Raw genomic sequence first — 18,055 nt, forward strand, 5'->3', positions numbered from 1 at the left:
GCTTTGGTTAAGGCTACAATTAAAGTTATGGGGAGAGCTTTATTATGAGCTTTAATAAAAGTTTTGATGAAAGCGTTGGTTGAAGATGTGTTGAATACTTTAGTAAAATTCTTTATAAAAGCTTTGGCTAAGGCTATAATTAAAGTTATGGTGTGAGCTTTATTGTGAGCTTTAATAAAAGTTTTGATGAAAGCTTTGGTAAAAGCTTTCGTGAGAGCTTATTGGGAGCTTTGATGAAAGTCTGGTTAGGGCTTTGTTGAAAGCTTTGGTTAGAGCTTTATTGAGAGCTTTGATGGAAGTTTTGATGAGAGCTTGGATGAAAGATTTGGTGAAAGCTTTAAAGAAAGCAGGTTGAGTTACAATGTAATAAGTCTGAGTCTGGTCTTAAGATCTAACCTCACAGTTTTATTACATCAAAATCAGTCTTTTGATTAAACAATTTAAAATTTTGAGACTTTTGTTGATTTTGTAAAAAAGAATGAAACACCATTCGGATCACAACGATTTATTTTGCTAGCCGCCTTATGAACCATTTATTGGTATTTTCATGTTGAGAAACACTAATTTTTTGTTTTTTCAAAATATACTAGTGTCACCCTACCACTGCAAGGGTGTTGAACTTTGTACTTACTCAAAAATATCTTAACGGAATCAAAGGTATATATGGTAAAATAATATTTTTAATCTATTACCTGTTGAGTAATAAAAATATATTCAATATCGAATAGTAATAAAAGCCTTACTTAATTTAGTCAATCCCTGAGTAGCGTTAGCTTTTGTTGCCTCAAACTTTATAGTCTATGCTCCAATGTTGAGTTTTTAATATCTTACTAGTCACTCTGTAATTCGACAACTAAAACAGATAATTCTTATTAGATTGGATTGGATATTGAGCAGCTGTTATGGTATTCCCCGCTTCTGTATTGACTCTATTCACATGGCCATACTGCCTCACATAATCCAGTTATTTTATTGTAATGTGCTCTGATAAATGCCACAGCGAACACCATTTATCACAATGACATTTAGACAGTAATTATAAATTAGCGAAATTACTAACCCACTCAAAGCTGACAGTCAAATTAAGTACAGTTATAATACAAAAGCAACATAATCAATTGCAGTCGTAGCCGAATATTGAAATTCCGATAGCAAAATTTATGTTCCACACAATTGAATATTTTAACAGCTAAGTAATGCCATTAAATTTAACAAGCTGACATAAGGGCGTATGTGTGGGTAGCACCATTTGTTGTTACTTATACACATAAATATAAATGTATTTGAGTACTTATGTAGAATTTAGTGCATGCTAATAAATTTCCTATAACTGCATTTCAGGCTAATTTCCATATTGAAATATAATAAATTAATTTTACGCGTGGCATAAATTAAGAGCAGATCTCAAATGAAAGGTCATATAAATTCGTTGGAAAATTTTGTATATAGTTTTTACCGCATTACTAATCTGAAAGGGCAACTGCAGTAGCTGAGTGCTGTTTATATGACAACTACTTTGTAATTGTGGGTTGGAAACACAACAGCAAGAGAAAGTCTTTAGTTATATAATTAATGTTTTTCTTGAATTTGTCAGTATTGATAGTTTGTAGCGTAATTTAGGTAAAAGAAAATGTTCTGTATAATGATTTTTTTCGCGTCATCTGACCTTTCTCCATTTTATGGTTACTTCAGATTCAGTAAAAAATTTCTGAAACCTGTCTTGTTTCATCAAAAAAGTGACTAACATATGTGGTCCCTTTTAAGCACAACAATAAGCAATTGGATTACTCATTTTTAGTGTTTTGATTCTTAAAGGTGACATTTATAACTCGTGCTTATTGTCTCATGAACTCGAGTTTATTGATGATTTCTGGGCTTAGCGATAAGCACTAATCACACATGCAGAGTTTATCATAAACATTTTTTCTTTAACTCGGGTTAACCATATAATTTTTTTTTTTAACTCGAGTTTAACATAAAAAGGACCCATAACCACATTTTGCCACTATAAGTTTTTACTCCATTGAAATTCTCCTTTTTCAAAACCCTTGGATATATGTGGCTTAACGGAAAGGTGATAAATTTATATTCAAATAAAGTTCATTACCAATGATTTAAGAATAGTTTTACGACAACTCAGCATTAGAGCAACAGAAAAGAATATATTTGGTATTCGAAAAAGTGCCATAGGCAGTCTATGTATTTACATAAGCTACAGAATTGGCTTCATAAAGGGTACGAGATTATATAAGTGCAAGAAATGATATCTTGCAAAATAAAATTAGAATATTTTTTGAAAAATTTGTAGATGAATTGTATATTTAAATTGGTTAATCAAACTGATATATTTTTAGTGCAATTAATAGCCAAATATTTTGATCATTATTTTTTTAAAACAATAAATCATATATTGGCTATTTAATTTAATTAAATTAATTATTGTTTAAGTTTGTTTAATTTTATATTATTTTATTTGTATTGATTACAAGCAAGCAGACATTAAAGAATTCAGTTAAATTTCATTTTTAACTCTCTTGCATAAATTTTCCATAGAAATTTGTAATTCATGTCGAAACTTTAGTGGAATCATTGGTAATGCATGACAAGTAGTTTTCAGTTTCTAGTTGAGTAGTATATAGAATACACGCCTGGCATGTGGTTGGCAGTAATGAGCAGAATTTATATACTTTAATATTTATAAATGGGAAAGTACCAACAGGAAATCAGAAACACACACACATACCGGCAGTTACTCATAGACTCACTCACTTACGATTAAACAGCACTATTGAGGCATATTTCTGAGCCTACAAATTTAGATATATGTACACGAATACACACTTGAACTTCGACTAAACATATTGTAATGGAAAATTCAACAGACAACGGAAACTTTTCGCTTTTTACATCCGCTGCGTTAGAAAGTTTTATGGCGCGACTGGAGCTCAGCGTGGGTGCTAGTTGCGGTTGAGAGATACAGAGCACAATTAATTAACATTCATTGGTGAATTTCGTACGAGTAAATAATTGTTTAAATGCTCTGAATCATTCGCGGTTTTTGGTATTTTTCAGATAAAGAAAAGTTTCATCAAAATTCGTATAGTCTATACTAGAAGCTGCATAACTTATGCTGACGGAATACAAGTTCGGTGTCTTTTCGGTTTCATAGATCAATCTAACGTTAAAACAATCTTATGGCTGCTTGATAATTTCTGCTAAGCTCTTTCGGTAAACGGCGGAAAAACTGCTGCACTGGAGTAAGGGTTTTATTCCTAAAATACTTCAAATAAAATATATTTCGTGGTATGAAATAAGTCAGTGAACTTCTAAGCTGTATCAACAAAATACTGCTATAAGGGAGAGACCCAAAAAGCACCTGAATATATTATAACTGCTGAAAACATAAAATACGACTTGTTTTATAAATATCGACTCTCTGTCATATTTTTGTCACTCAATCGCTAAGTCTTGTTCCCTTGCTTGCCTCAAATTTTTAGATGTTCTTGAAACTCCTTGGAAATAATGATGTGGTCCCTCAAAAGGCAATCTAGTTATTAGAAATCTACTTGAAAATAATGATGTGATAAAAAAGTGTACTTAAAATTCACCCATCTTTAATAAGATTCTGCTAGAAACCATTTCGCCGAAAATGTGTTGAAATTCGTAATAAGTCTTTTCAACTAAAAAATAATTCCACTCAATAAACTTTTCAAAGCGCTACAAGTGAAATTTATATTATATTAAAGTGGAACTAGACAGAAAGCCTTAATTATATATCACTTTATAAAAATTCCGAAGCAAATCTTATTAGTGATATAGCCATATACCCAATTTTCTATACGCGTCTACTTTTAAGATAAAATTCCACTAATACTAATCACATCAATTTAAAATTTTGCGGCCATGCCACACGCCTCTGCCACTTAAGCCGACTGACTACTAAGTTAATCCTTTGGAAATTTATGTGACCTGTCAACACTGAGAAGAAATGAATGAAATGATGTAGCAACTTAAGATTCGCCCGCGGCCGAACACAAGGAAAAGGCGACTCAAAAGGAAAATACATAAAACAGCAACAAAAAAAGAAAAAGTGCAAGCAGAAAGTGCTAAGTGAGAAAAGTGTGTCGCAAAGTTGCGACAATCCAGGCAGCCTATGCCTGTGTACACACACAAACGAATGAGTACTCGTTTTGCAGCGGCTAAGTAAGTTGATAGAAATGAAGGCGAAGACAAAGTCAAAGTAAAGGCAGCTGGAAAAGTTTTTAATAAGCGTAAGTTGACATCGGGTCTGTTGATGACTATCCAGCTACTAAGACGGAACGCTGATGATGATCCCTTATTTATTTCATTTACAAGGCATTGCAAGTGTATGTGTGTTGGTGTGAGTTGTCAGCGGCAGCGCAGTTGTATTGACAGCGGAGTGTTGAGTTGAAGTAGTGGTGGCAGCGCAAACGAAGCGTGTACATTTGCGAGCCGGCGACTTAATAAATTGACACTTAATAATGTTGCAAATCCGCTGTGGAGAGGAAATTTTTTGCGCATACAAGTAAAAGCCTTTGTCGTGCGAAAATGTCGAAGAAAAAAAATATATATTTTTCGCAAAGAGGGGATAATGAATTAGCTTTTAAAAATTTTTCTTTATGTATATGTAAGTAAGTATGTATAGGATAGAACTCACATTTATTATGTTAATATTAAAAGAAGAGACCTTTCGGAATAAAAAATGTAAATTGATTTAATTTTCAACTAACTGCTCGTATATTAAGTTTGCCGCAAAGTTTGTAACACTTAGAGTGAAACAAACTGGTAGCGTAGTTTTTGAGATATCGATTTGAAGTTTTGCATACATTTTTTTTTCCGCCGAAACGCTGACATTTGTCGGAACTGTAGATATCAGACCATTATATATGATTATATAGCTGCCAAACTGATCAAACAAAACCAAGTCTTTCGTTTTATTTGTCAAAATATCTTCACGAAATTTAACACAAATAACTGTCTAAGGCAATGATACAATCTTCAAGCATATTCTTCAAATTGGGTATGTTTTCAGTTTTAGTTGCCATAAGAAACGCCCTTGGCAAGGTTATTAAGCTCAATTGCAGCCACAATTAAAGTCGATAAGGTTTTAAAGTAAATTAAATTATAATAAATATTTATATATTAAAAATTCGCCTTCATTTAAACCATATCAAGCTGGAAAGTGGAATTTCGTGCCACCTAAGTGAAATGGAAGTCAGTGATTGATAGTCAATAGGTCTTTCTATGTTCACTACATCGCCTTTAGGAAATGAGAAAAAGATTAGCAAACACTTATACTCTTTTTATCAATTTTTCGTATCTACCACACTTACTAGTATTATATTAAAAAAAAAAAAATTTAAAACAATAAAAAAAAAATTAATAAAAACCCAAAATAAATTCAAAATAATTTTACACAAATTCTTAGCACTTGTAATCCCATATTAACTTTTAACTATTTAAATACTTTACTTTATTATATTTTTTTTATATCAACCTCTTTTTATATCTATCCAACTCCCTTGCTTGCATCAAAGCATCCGGCCACCACTGCGTATACGCAACATTGCTTTATTTGCATAATTTTGAATTTCGGTTTAGTTGAACACATTCTTCCACGCTGCTGTTGTTCACATCATTATTTGCTTCAATCAACTTTTCAAGCTACTTCAGCACGCTGCGCTATGACGCTTATTGATGGCACTTTGTACTTAAACACAATCAACTGGCCAACTAACTGCTCGCCTACTAGCTGGACTACGCTTTTGATATAAGCGCATTGCTGCCGCCGAAATATAATGTTAAAGCTAATAAAAATGACAAGCGATTTTCTTTTGGAAGACTCAAGCAATTTGAATGCAAATTTAGTGGCGTACAAAACAAAACTTTTCTAATTATGGCGTGATGGTGTTTTCTATACACAAAAATATTTGACTGAAATTACAAAAAGATATATTGAAAATTATATAGAAGCAAATAAATAAGAAGTAATGGTTTTAAATAGGATATAAATAAAAAAAAAAATGCTTTAAATATATAATCTTGTGTACATTGCATTGCTCTTATATTGTAGTAGTAGTAGAAAGTAGTCTTTAGTACTTTTAAATCCTTGTGATTACTTTGCGTTGATTATGCTGCTTTGGATAAAAAAATAATACTAAAAGAGTTTTGATATTAAAAAAAAAAGTTTGTAACATTATCTTTTTTAAAAAAAAAGCATACAAGCAACGATCTCTAAAACTCCAAGCGAGGCAAATGTTTTATGCGCTGGCACATGCTTAATTTTTTTTTATAAACAGCATAGATTACACTAATTATGCCATTTACAACATTACTAGCAAAGTTATTAAAAATTCGTAAAAGTTTTATTACTAACTTTTTCACGAAATATTTTTTTTCTTCTTGCAGCTGTGTGTTATTTTTATGCAAATTAATTTAAAACATTTGCATAGCTACAACGAGTTACGCAGTTGGCTTCCAAATTAGTGAAGACTGACGGCTATCACTTTATGATTTTTGAATGCATTTCTTTGCCCAATTCTACAACTTTTAGAAAGCCAAAGCAGAAAAGCTAAAATAAACTTAAAGAAAAAAAACCAAAGCACTTTTTAATTGCTATTAAGTAATAGTATAGTCTATTGAAAAGAAATCAATTATTTTCTCAATAGGTGGCTTTAGTAATGTAAAACTCGCGCTGTATAAGTACGATTGGGTTAAGCAATATGGCGTTAGGAAGATAAGATTGAATACTAAAAAAAGCTCTAATATAGTTTTGTGATGGCTTGACACAGCATTGTGGTGGCAAAACTATGATCAGTATTTATGGTCCTGATATTGTAAAATCCAATCACGCGCAATTGCGTATTTCCGATTCCGTAAGGGTAATTTTGTTGTCAAAGATGCACCACGAATTGGAACACCAATTGTCGACAAACCGTTAAAATAATGAAAATGTTGCAAAGCAGGATCGATTGTTAGTAAGGTTTTGTTATATATTTGGTGGGATTGGCAGCGAATCATTGGCTATGCGTTACTGCTCTACAAGCAAACTCTTGATTTGAAGCTGTTATTTCAAAACTTGAAGGAAGCAATCGCTTAAAAAAGCGCAGCTGAGGCCAACAAAAGAGGAGTTGTGTTGCAACGGGACAAAGCTATTTCACACAGAATGATAGTGATGCACCAGAAGCTCGGTTGGGAGATACTTATGCATTCACCTTAAAGTCTGGGACTGGCATTAAGTGTATAATAGCTCTTCTTCTTCTGTCTATGGCAAATGATTTTGCTGACTTCTTTTTACTAGACCTTATAACAGTGAATCGAATCTTTTTTCACGGCTCGATATGTAAGGCATACACTTTATGGTATATGACTGAAACCAAGCATAATTGAGTTGCTCATGTTAATAAGGGCATACACATTTTGGTAGTCTTTGAATAGAAACTATAGCATAATCTCGAAGTTTTCATGAATTTTCAACATTTTCATAAATTTCGATAAAGCCACTTTACCACGACTTAAGCTTTAATATCCATATTAAAACTTGAAAGCTTCACAGCCAATTAATCTATTGTTTCAATATTTTTAATGTACTTAAAGTCTCATTCAACCCACTCATCACTGAATTGACCTAAATAAATCCCACATCTCACTGCAACATTTTGCTCATTTTTCTACTAAAATCTTATGTATATATAATATACATATGCGCTCACGTTTCCTGAGTACAGCAACGCGATTTCTCCTTGACATGCTTAGCGGAGGCAGCAGCGCTAATATGAAAACACACAAAAAAATGTACAACAGCGAAGCAATGCAACGGCAAAGGAGAGGAAAAAGTGTAGCGAATCGATGTTTCCAGCGTTTCGCAGCAGGCGTACATGCATGTTGCATGCAACAGTGGCAATAATATTGTATGCATGACGATCGTGGCAAATAACACCGTATGCCGCAAAATGCGCTAAATCAGCAGTGGCAACAAGAACAACAAAAACAACGGAGCGATAGTGTTGTTCGTACGCCCCTTGGAGTTGCTGCTGTTGTTGCTGTTGCACTGTCGCTGTTGGATAGCAGGAAAAACACATTGCGAATAAAACACTAAGCACGTACAAGTTGTGAACCGAAACTCAAACAGCAACTGCGATAACAATAACCACTGCTAAAGCAACAGCAACAACAGCAAGCGGCAACAACAATGGAAAGCAAAAAAATACAAAAGCACAAAAACAATCGATGCACGCTAAAGCAGCAACAACATTGCAAAAATAACAACGGTAACAGGCAAGTGCAAAATATTGAGAGGATAACGGTACATGTTTCTATACTAAACTTCGGCTGCATGGTATTGGATCGCGGAATCTGTTGCAGCCCGAAAAAAATACGCCACAATGCGCACACATCGTTCGGAACAAGCGCTCGTGTATAAAATATGCTTATGTCAACAATGTCGCGGTGCTAAATGAGCAGAGTTGCCAACGCGCATGCAGAGCGGCAGATACAAAAATATCATATAATATGCAAAGCCGTTGTCAAGTGCTTCGCCAAAGCTTCCGAGGCACTAAGTATCTACTGAAATCTATATAAATATATCTTACATATGGCAACTCTACTTGCAGCAATGTATTATTTTTTGTTTTTGCTGATTCTTAATAACACTGCAGTCACAGCTGCCTGCAATGCAGACGTACGAGTGCACACATGACATTCATTGATATTTTATTGACAGCGACATGGATGCAACATTTCAACTAAGCAACCGCACAACAACAACAACATCGCAGATGAAAAAAACGCACTGATTGTTAGCTGAAACTAAAAAGCAAAAAACAGAGACAGAGCAGCAAAAGTGCAACATTTCGAACAATGCAAGCGCGCCTTCATTCTAAACAAGCGTATGCTCATGTATGCATGAAATGTCAGCGTGCGTGTGTGTGTGCGTGAAGTCGCTATGCGTTGGTGCACACGAAAGCGCGCGGTTCGCGTGTAGTAAGCATCAGTGTCGATGATTTTTCTGCAAACAGCAGTCTCATTAATATTTCAGCTTTTTGTTTAGTAACGGATTTCGAAAATCAAGTCAGGCACGTGCAATTGAAAATAATGATACCCACTAGTACAAGTGCAGGCGAAGGAAATGAGTAATAAGTGGAATGTAGATTTAACATATTTGTAAAATTGTAGAAAATTATAACAAAATACGTGTTTCTTTTCAAAAACAGTTTTTAAATTAATTTTTTTGTTGAAAAGCAATTATATCGAAAAAAGTTTTCTTAAAAATTGTTTGCTTTCAAATAATTTGGTTTAAAAAAACCAAAAAGTTAAAATAAGAACATGTTTTCGAAATTATTAAAAATTAACGGTATTTTGTTCGAAACTAATTTCGTGTTTAATTTTTTTACTTTTCGAAACAAATTTCTCTAAGAACAGTTTCTTAGATTAAGTTCTTTGGAAGATTTGAATTACTATATCAAAAAAATATATTTTTCGAAATTATAATGTTTCAACACTTACTAATGTTTTCGAAAAAAATATAAAATTTTTTTAAAAGAACAGAACATATCTTCAAAATTGTTAAAAACTAACTGCATTTTTTCGAAATTATTATTTTCTTTAAAATTATTTTATTAAATTAGTAAGATATTTTCGAAGAAATTTTTATATATTATTTAGCAAGAAATTAATATATTTTTCCCAAATTATTATCGTTCCAAAATTATAATATGTTTATAATACACCCGTAGAGTGAAGAAAATGAAAAAGTAACATATTTTTGAAATTGTAAAAAAGTACCTACTTATTCGAATCGAACATATTTTTTCGAAATTATTTTCTTTTGAAGCAATTTTACTTTTCGGAATTAATTACAAAAAAATATTTTCGAAGATATTAATTTATTTTAATTCAAAAAAATGTTTTCGACGAAATTAATACATTGCGATGAGGCTTCGCTTACTACTGTAGTGGAAAGAAATGTGTGCAAATTCCGAAAAGACTAAAACTATTATTGAAAATCTAAAAAAATAAATGACGACGAAAGTATTTTCTACATTTAGTTTTGCACAAAAATTAGTTTCGTATTTATATGATTTTTCTCGAAATTTATTTCTTTGAAATAAGTTTGGAGCTGTTACTTTTTGAATTTATATTTATAAAATCTAAAACATACATAATTCGAAAATATCTTTGATTTTACTTCAAATTTCTTTTCAAAATTAAAATTCTTAGTCTATTGGAATATTAGAAACATTTAATATTTTTTCTTATATGCTGAAAAACAATAACTAAGTAGTTTTTATAGAATTATTCTAAAATAATTTTTGCTAAGTTTTTTCGAAATTAAGTCATTCGAAACCAATTATTTTAAACGATATAAAAATATTGACAAAAGATAAAACTTATATAAGGGACTCTTTTTTTCTGCTTTGAAAATATTTTTAATGAAAGTAATATATATTTTTTGGCAAGTGGTGATATTTTTTTCAAAAACGTAAATTAATTAGAAAATTCGAAGTTATGTATAATATTTTTTTGAATATGTACAAAAAGTAAAAAATAATAGCAAAGAACATCATAGTTTTTATTTCAAAAATACTTTTTTATAACTGCGAAATTTTCGATCATATTGTTTTTGAACTTAAAAGCAAAAATGTTTTGAAATCTTTAAACAAATTGTTATATTGTTTTACTGCTAATGCTTTCACTCCCAAGCCAAACTTTACATACCTTTAATACTGCAGGCCAACAAGCATACTAGTTCACTAGGATTACAGAAGTGCCAAGCGTAAATTTGCTATAAATTTGGCTTTTACTGTAGTATTAATGTGATTTATGTTGATTTTATTTTAACTTGTCCATTTGCAGCAGTGAACAGCAAGCCAGAGTTACCATCAATAGCGCCAACAAAATTTTACCGCAAATGCTTGCGCTCCCCAATACTGTCTCCTAGGACTACTGCATGAGCAACAACCATACTCGATGCATGTTACCAAATTTATCCATACCAGTATAGCCAATACCACTACAACTACCCGCTATAACCACTACTAGTGTTTCGATACCACTTGAGGGCATACGTGTGGTATGAGCAACATTTTCAATATATTTTTATGGATGCGAATATTCGAGTGCATTTAGTCCCTGCTATAAACGCACGCAAATACCTTAATTTAAACATATAAATACCTAACTATATCCACACATATACTTAGACTCATTTAGGTCAACATAAGCCCAGCATTTTGCACTCAAATTACTGATTAAATGTATTTAGTTTTTGTGTAAATTCAATACGCGCATAAATTATGCACTGAACAACTGATGGATTTATTGTATGAACTTTATTCGTAAGCATGCTTAGGCCTTTGCTGCTATTTGATAAACTTCATGCAAATTGACCTATAAAATAGAATTAATTTTAATTTTTTTGTGAAAATAAAATGGTTAAACATATAACTGCATATGTATGTATAAATCGGTGTATTTAAATAAATTGAGTGTTGTTGATTTATGTGTTCAAATTACTGAGGGATTATAGTTTATAAAATTTACCAATTTATTTCATCGTGCGCCAAATTTATTTTTATAGAATTTGGTATATTCGATACGATTTTCAAATTGCTTCACAGAAATAATTAATTTTTATTTGCGGTATTAAATGTAAGAATACACATATATTTTTATTTATGGTACAATTGCAATGTAATGTCGGACACATTATGGTTAACTAATCATATGATGATCATATAAATTTTGAATTGAGCAACTAAAATTTGGTACAAGTTTTTGCAGAAAGCTTACACTAGATGGCGCTGTGTTACAAATTTGAAATTTGTCTTTTTTTTCCACTAAAACATAATAGTTTTAAGAATTTCAAGGTTAAGAAGTCATTTCGTGAACACACATTCAATTTTTGCTTTAGAGTAAGGTTTAGTCTGTGTACAGGCATAATCATAAAAAAGCTAAAAAAGCCCATTTTGGAAAAAAAATAAAATTTCATAGTTCATATTTATTTTCTTTTTAAATGCTTTATAAATGCTTTTCTATTATAGTATGATTGTTTTAGTTTTTTTAATCATTTTCAGAAAAAAATTGGTATAAAAAAACAAAAAAACTAAAAAAATATTTTTGCTGGAAGTTTTTCTGTATCAATTTCATAATATAATATATTTATGACCGCAAGTGTAGAATTTGCTCACAATAGTTTTTGAATTACTCAAACTCTATTAAATATTGATCGAAATCTTTCATTATGTTTAATATTAAAGAACGCAGATAACTTACATACCCGCTTGTGCAGACCTAATTTAACTTTATTAATAAATTATTAACGCCTTATTTAAACAACTACACATAGATGTAAGTGAAAGTATGCACTTTTCACGCAAATGTAATTTTCACTTTCGCTTTCGCATTCATTATTTACTACTACTACTACAGACCTTCACAAGCGCACTAACTGCGCGGTGCAACACAATTTGTGGCAATTTAAGTGCTGCAACATCTTGTAACTACGCCATAAGCCATAACAATTGCAATAGCTGCGGCTGTGAAACAACACTTGCAACGCATAACAGTTTTCCCGGTACATCAGCTTACTCATCTGCATATATACATATAACCCATCCACAAATAAACATATGACTTGCATAAATGCATAAGTTTTGGTATATGTAGCAACAATTGCGAGTTGCACTTATTAACATGTACTCAAAAGTGCACTCGCAAATAGTGCTGTTTGCACACTTACGTATATGTGCGTAGTTTAGCTGTAACATCTGCATTTATGAGTTGCTTGCATACATAAATACTAATGAGCGCCCCAAATTATGCAATGTGCGAACATGAGAAATCTTATTACAACCGCCTCTGCATTTAATTAGTTTTGCGTGTGTGTGCGTGAGATTGGTATGTAAGAAAAGTGCGACTGTGGATAAGTATGTGAAAATGGACCGGCGTAGGGTGTATGCCGACGCAGATTGCAGGAGCCTTTGGAGAAAGTTAAAATGGAGGTATTGGTAAAGCTTTTATAGACAGTTTTCAACGGAGAAATAGTTTTAACTTTAATTTTTCCTTTTACAGAGCTGCTATGAAAGGAGTACAATATACAAATCCCCAAAAAATCAGAGAAAATTACATAAGATCTGTTGACACTTTACTTAAAAATAGTCATGGAAATTTACATAAGATCACAGAAGTTAAAATTGATCTGTTGGAGGCCACGTGTGTTGCTACTGAATTGTTAGTTTCTTCAATATAATCAACTATCAACTTCATCAGCTCTTAACAACTCTAACTTTTTACCTAATATTTCCTGGAAATTTATTTAAACTCAAAACAGTGCTAATCTAAAATGAACATTTTACATCATTCGTATTCACAGCAAAACTCTTTCAACGAAGCATTTTGGAAGGCCATACTTCCTAGTGATGCCGAAAACCATATTTTGCCAATAAAATGACCTTCGAAAATGTTTAAATTTATTCTAAAATAGTTCTTCACTTATTTATAACTAGTACTGAACTATGTAGTTTCAGCTATAACGAGTACCAATTATACACCATTATTAAAAAAAATAATTTATTTGTTACAACTGATTCTGTAAATCTTTTAAAGCTACAAGTATTCCAAAGTTGTATCTCGTTAATATGGAACTAGGCCTCAACTAGCCCCAAACTATATAAAAACAACTAGTACCGATTTAGAACCGTAAACTCTTTTATAATAAGCAAAAATTACATAATCAACTATTTTTAAATGTTATATTGTCAATATGCAACTAAACCGCAACTAGACCTAAAATAACTAGTACCGATTTCAGACTGTAAACTTTCCTATAATAGTCAAAAAGAGCTGTATTTTCTACCCATTTTTCAATAAATCTCTTCTAAATTATTCTCAAATGCTATCTCGTTAATATACAACTAGACCTCAACTAAGCCAAAAAAAAACTAGTATATATTTAAAACTAAAAAAGTTTCTATCATACTCAATAATTGCTTAATTTTTGTTCAACTTTTAAGAACAAATATATTTTGTATAAAAAGAATTATAAAATAATCAGTACTAATCATTACTAATTACTTTTAATCATAATTACTTTTTCACTTAATATGCAGGGGAGCAAGAAAAGCTTTAACAAAAACCTTTCATTGACTTTTGATCACAGTGTAGCTCAGTGTTACTGAGTGCTTACTTTTTATAGAAGTCAATTCCGACCGGCTAATCACATACACACATGTATGTAAGTACTGACTGATCAGCTGTGAGCATCTACGATTAGCTTGTATGTGGTTATATACCTAATAAGGGCACATAGATTGTAAACATTTTTGTTTGAGGGAAGCTTATTTCAGGATTTTGCGAAACTAATGTGTTATCCAGTAAAAGCTTAATTGTATGCCGCACTAAAAACTTTTGGAGTTCTCAAAACACATCATTATTTTGTGAGAGCTTCAACAGCAGTTTTCGTGGCCTGAAATGACCACACAAATGCTGCTGTTACGTGGCAATATTCTGGAACTTATCTGCGGACAGCCTGTAATTAACACAAGAATGTGGAAGAAACATTAATTCTCATTTTCATAAGTTATTCATACGTCATGAGGTACTTTTTTAACATTGGCTATTTAACACTCAATTTGTTATGGAATACTGGACTGCTAAAATATTGGATAATAAGTATAATCAAACAATAGTATGAAGAGTTTTCTTTTGTGCTGTACTAACAGAAATGAAGCACGGTCCTATCGAAAAACCCATTGTATTTAAATAATTGGAGTAAGGCATCCTTGTCACTCCTTACGGACTTCTGATTGCAATGAGACCTCCTGATTGCTTTAAGATAATTAATCTGTCATATTTTTTCTTTGACGATTTACATATACAATTTTATTTACAGTCGAAATATTTATTTAATTATTTTTTTACTTATATTTTCTTTTATTTCGAATTCCCATTCCAATTTAATTACAGTACCGCATATTAATTAAGTTAACCCCAGGTTGTCCTTTTTAATTACCCGCTTCAATGCGCGAACGGTTGCCCAATTCACGTCTACATGAATAATTCTATAGCATATTCCCAGGCGCACCAAGCATATAGCAGCATAACAGCGAATAACCATTTACAAAAGTGGCGTGGGAAAGGCTATTTAATCATTTGTAGAGACAACCAAATGGAATGAAACTGTAGCGAATTGCATAAATAAAATTTTTAAAATAAATTTACGAGAGCAAGCCAAGTAAAGAATGCGGAGCTGGGTAGCTAGAATTTCTAAAGCAGCAAAATTGGTGGTGAGAAGCTCAAACCAAGAAATAAATATATATGTGTCTATAAGAAACTTTTAAATTTTCATGTTAAATTATGCAGGAAAAATAGTAGGAGAAAATATAAAAAAATTAAATAACGGCGAAAATGAATTCCGAGCAAAAGGATATGCAAACAGCAAACCCCACCTCGCCGCTTAAGTCATGCTTTAAGAAAATTAGTGTAGCGTGGCCAACTTTCCATTCAAAATGGACAGCAACAACAACAACACAAACTCTTTAGTTATGCTGTGGGGGTGGCTTTCAGAAGGATAACAATTTATGCAAAACAAACAGGATGACGCAATGCGTGAAAGCCAAATTACCGAACTTCGTGGTATCCTAAAGATAAAAATTCGATAAAAAAAGGCGCTGAAGCCACAAAGAGACAACCTTATCGACCGCGATAAATTCTTGTTTAGCATTTTTGAAATATTTCAAATGACACTGCCCCAATTTTTCTTTGGTTATGCAAATTTTATGCTGTAAATATGCCATACTCGCCACATCTACATACACAGATGCGAATCAACAGTAGCATTTTTATGTCCTGTTTCCTGTTTATCACACACGCCGCAGCGGAATTCATATTTAACCTTATTTTGGCTGGAAAATTGTTGGTTACAAAAGCCTTTGCTGCTTATTGAATAACATTTAACCCGTGCACAGCGAATGAATCAGCTACATAACTACAGATTTATATAAATAAACCTTATATATATTTTCGCTGAATTACTGTGTTGCCTTTCCGCCCATCAATCTGTGGCACTAATTTGCCTTGAATTTCATGCCCGAACTTGTTTTCCATTTAGGCAGTGAAAGGGTCCAAAACTCACATGTAGCTATATATCTATATACATATGTACATGTTTATAAGTTTGCAAATAACTCGCTCTCTTTCTTTGTACTCTATTTTAAGGTTTTTTCAAAGCTTACAATTCGGCAAATGTCATCTTTTTCGGCTCACAAAAGTATACTTTCAATGATAATCAGCAACAACCGAAAAGCAATTTCGGCGCACAAATGTATACTTTGATTTTAGTTCAACGATGATTTGAATTTTTCAGTCCTCATTTGATATAGGCAATAATGATATTTTTTGCACAGCAAATGATTATCTCAAATGAGAGAGGAATAAGAATTGAATTTAAGACCATAAAAATTTGTTGCCAAATATAAGAGTATAGTTTTTCGTTTGTAAGATGTCTCATACATATGAGAGCCGCGAGTTTTTCAATATTTTTTTCTATTCTTTTTTTTACTTGCTAAATCTCGTTTTAGGTTTTTTTTAGTGCTAACCCAAATTCCATCAAGATTGCTGTAATGTAAACTTGGAAATGTTTTTTTAGAGACCAATGATTTTAATTTTCTTTTTCATTTAGAAGAAGTCTCAAGTAGGAGCCCTGAGAAATTATTCGTAGTTTTTTTGTTTTTGCCAAATCATTGTGCTGGTTGCCTCTCTTTTCGCGTTATATTTTAATTAATATATATAATTTTTCAGATTCCAGAATAGTATGCTAAAAAATCTTTGTCTATAGGTAAAATTTTAGTGGTTATTGATTTTTGCTGGGTCCGTGAAATATATGCAATGATATATTGGTCTACAAAGTGGTTCTTCGTAGCTATTGACCTTTTTCAGACCGCTGGAATTTATGCTTGTCCACCAAAAAGACATTCGAAATTATTAATGCGTCTTAAAACACAAAAATGTATGCTTCCTCCGAATTATTTTCTCAGAGTAATTGGCAGGGGAGTTCTTCAAGTTTTTTTTTTTAAGAACAATAAACCGCTGATAATGATAATCACTATTGGATTAATTATAGCTAATGCTATAGAAGATTCTTTTTGCCTATTTTTTAATATACCTGCAACTAGACCTCTGCGACTACCCCATAGTTGCTCCTGTGGGAAATTTTAGCAAACACACTGAAGATTCTGAAATTTTATCAACATTTTGTAGATACTTTTATAACTAAATCCATTTGAAAATTAGAATGTTAGATAGTTAAAATTTTAGGAGTAAGAATTATATTAGACTTTTTAACTACTTTTACACATTTTCTTTGTGTGCTTTTGGCAATATTCTTATAAAGTGAAAGATCATCTGCTGAGGTGCTAAAGTTTTCTACAAAAGAACGGTTCATCCAAACAATGAGAGAAAGAGAAAAATCTTCTACGAGAAATTTTGTTCAAAAATCTCTATTACAGTTCTCCTAACCTCTAGCAAAAAAGCAGCAGGAAAAAGGGAAAACGAACTCCATAAGTTCACAAGAGCTTCTTCAAATACTAAGATACGGCACGTTCCTGAGCCTTTGGAATCACTTAGCGGCTAGTTTCTGAAATTCATTTTAAATTCAATAATCCAGCGAAAATTGCTTCAGCTCAATGGCAACTACAAACCGTGCACGCTTTACCCGCATACTTTCAAACGCTCCTCTTTTGCGAATTTATACGTCAATCAAATTATCATGCCTTCATGCTTTCGTGCCTTAAGTATCTCCCCCTGCGCTAATCGAACACCTTTTCCAACAAACTATTATTATGCTGTAACCAAATCTATTTGCCAAACAGCTAAGAAGACACGCCAAAAAGAAAGCAAAGCTGCCAACACCAATTGAAAATTTCGAAATTTCAGCATTTCAGCGTTTGCCATTTCTCATTCCGCTTCATTGATTTCGTAAAGTTTTCGGTATGCGAGAAAGTGCACAAATATTTTACGCTGAACAATTACTTTACTA

Source organism: Bactrocera oleae, chromosome 6 (assembly GCF_042242935.1).
Source record: "Bactrocera oleae isolate idBacOlea1 chromosome 6, idBacOlea1, whole genome shotgun sequence".
NCBI classification, from domain to species: Eukaryota; Metazoa; Arthropoda; class Insecta; order Diptera; family Tephritidae; genus Bactrocera; species Bactrocera oleae.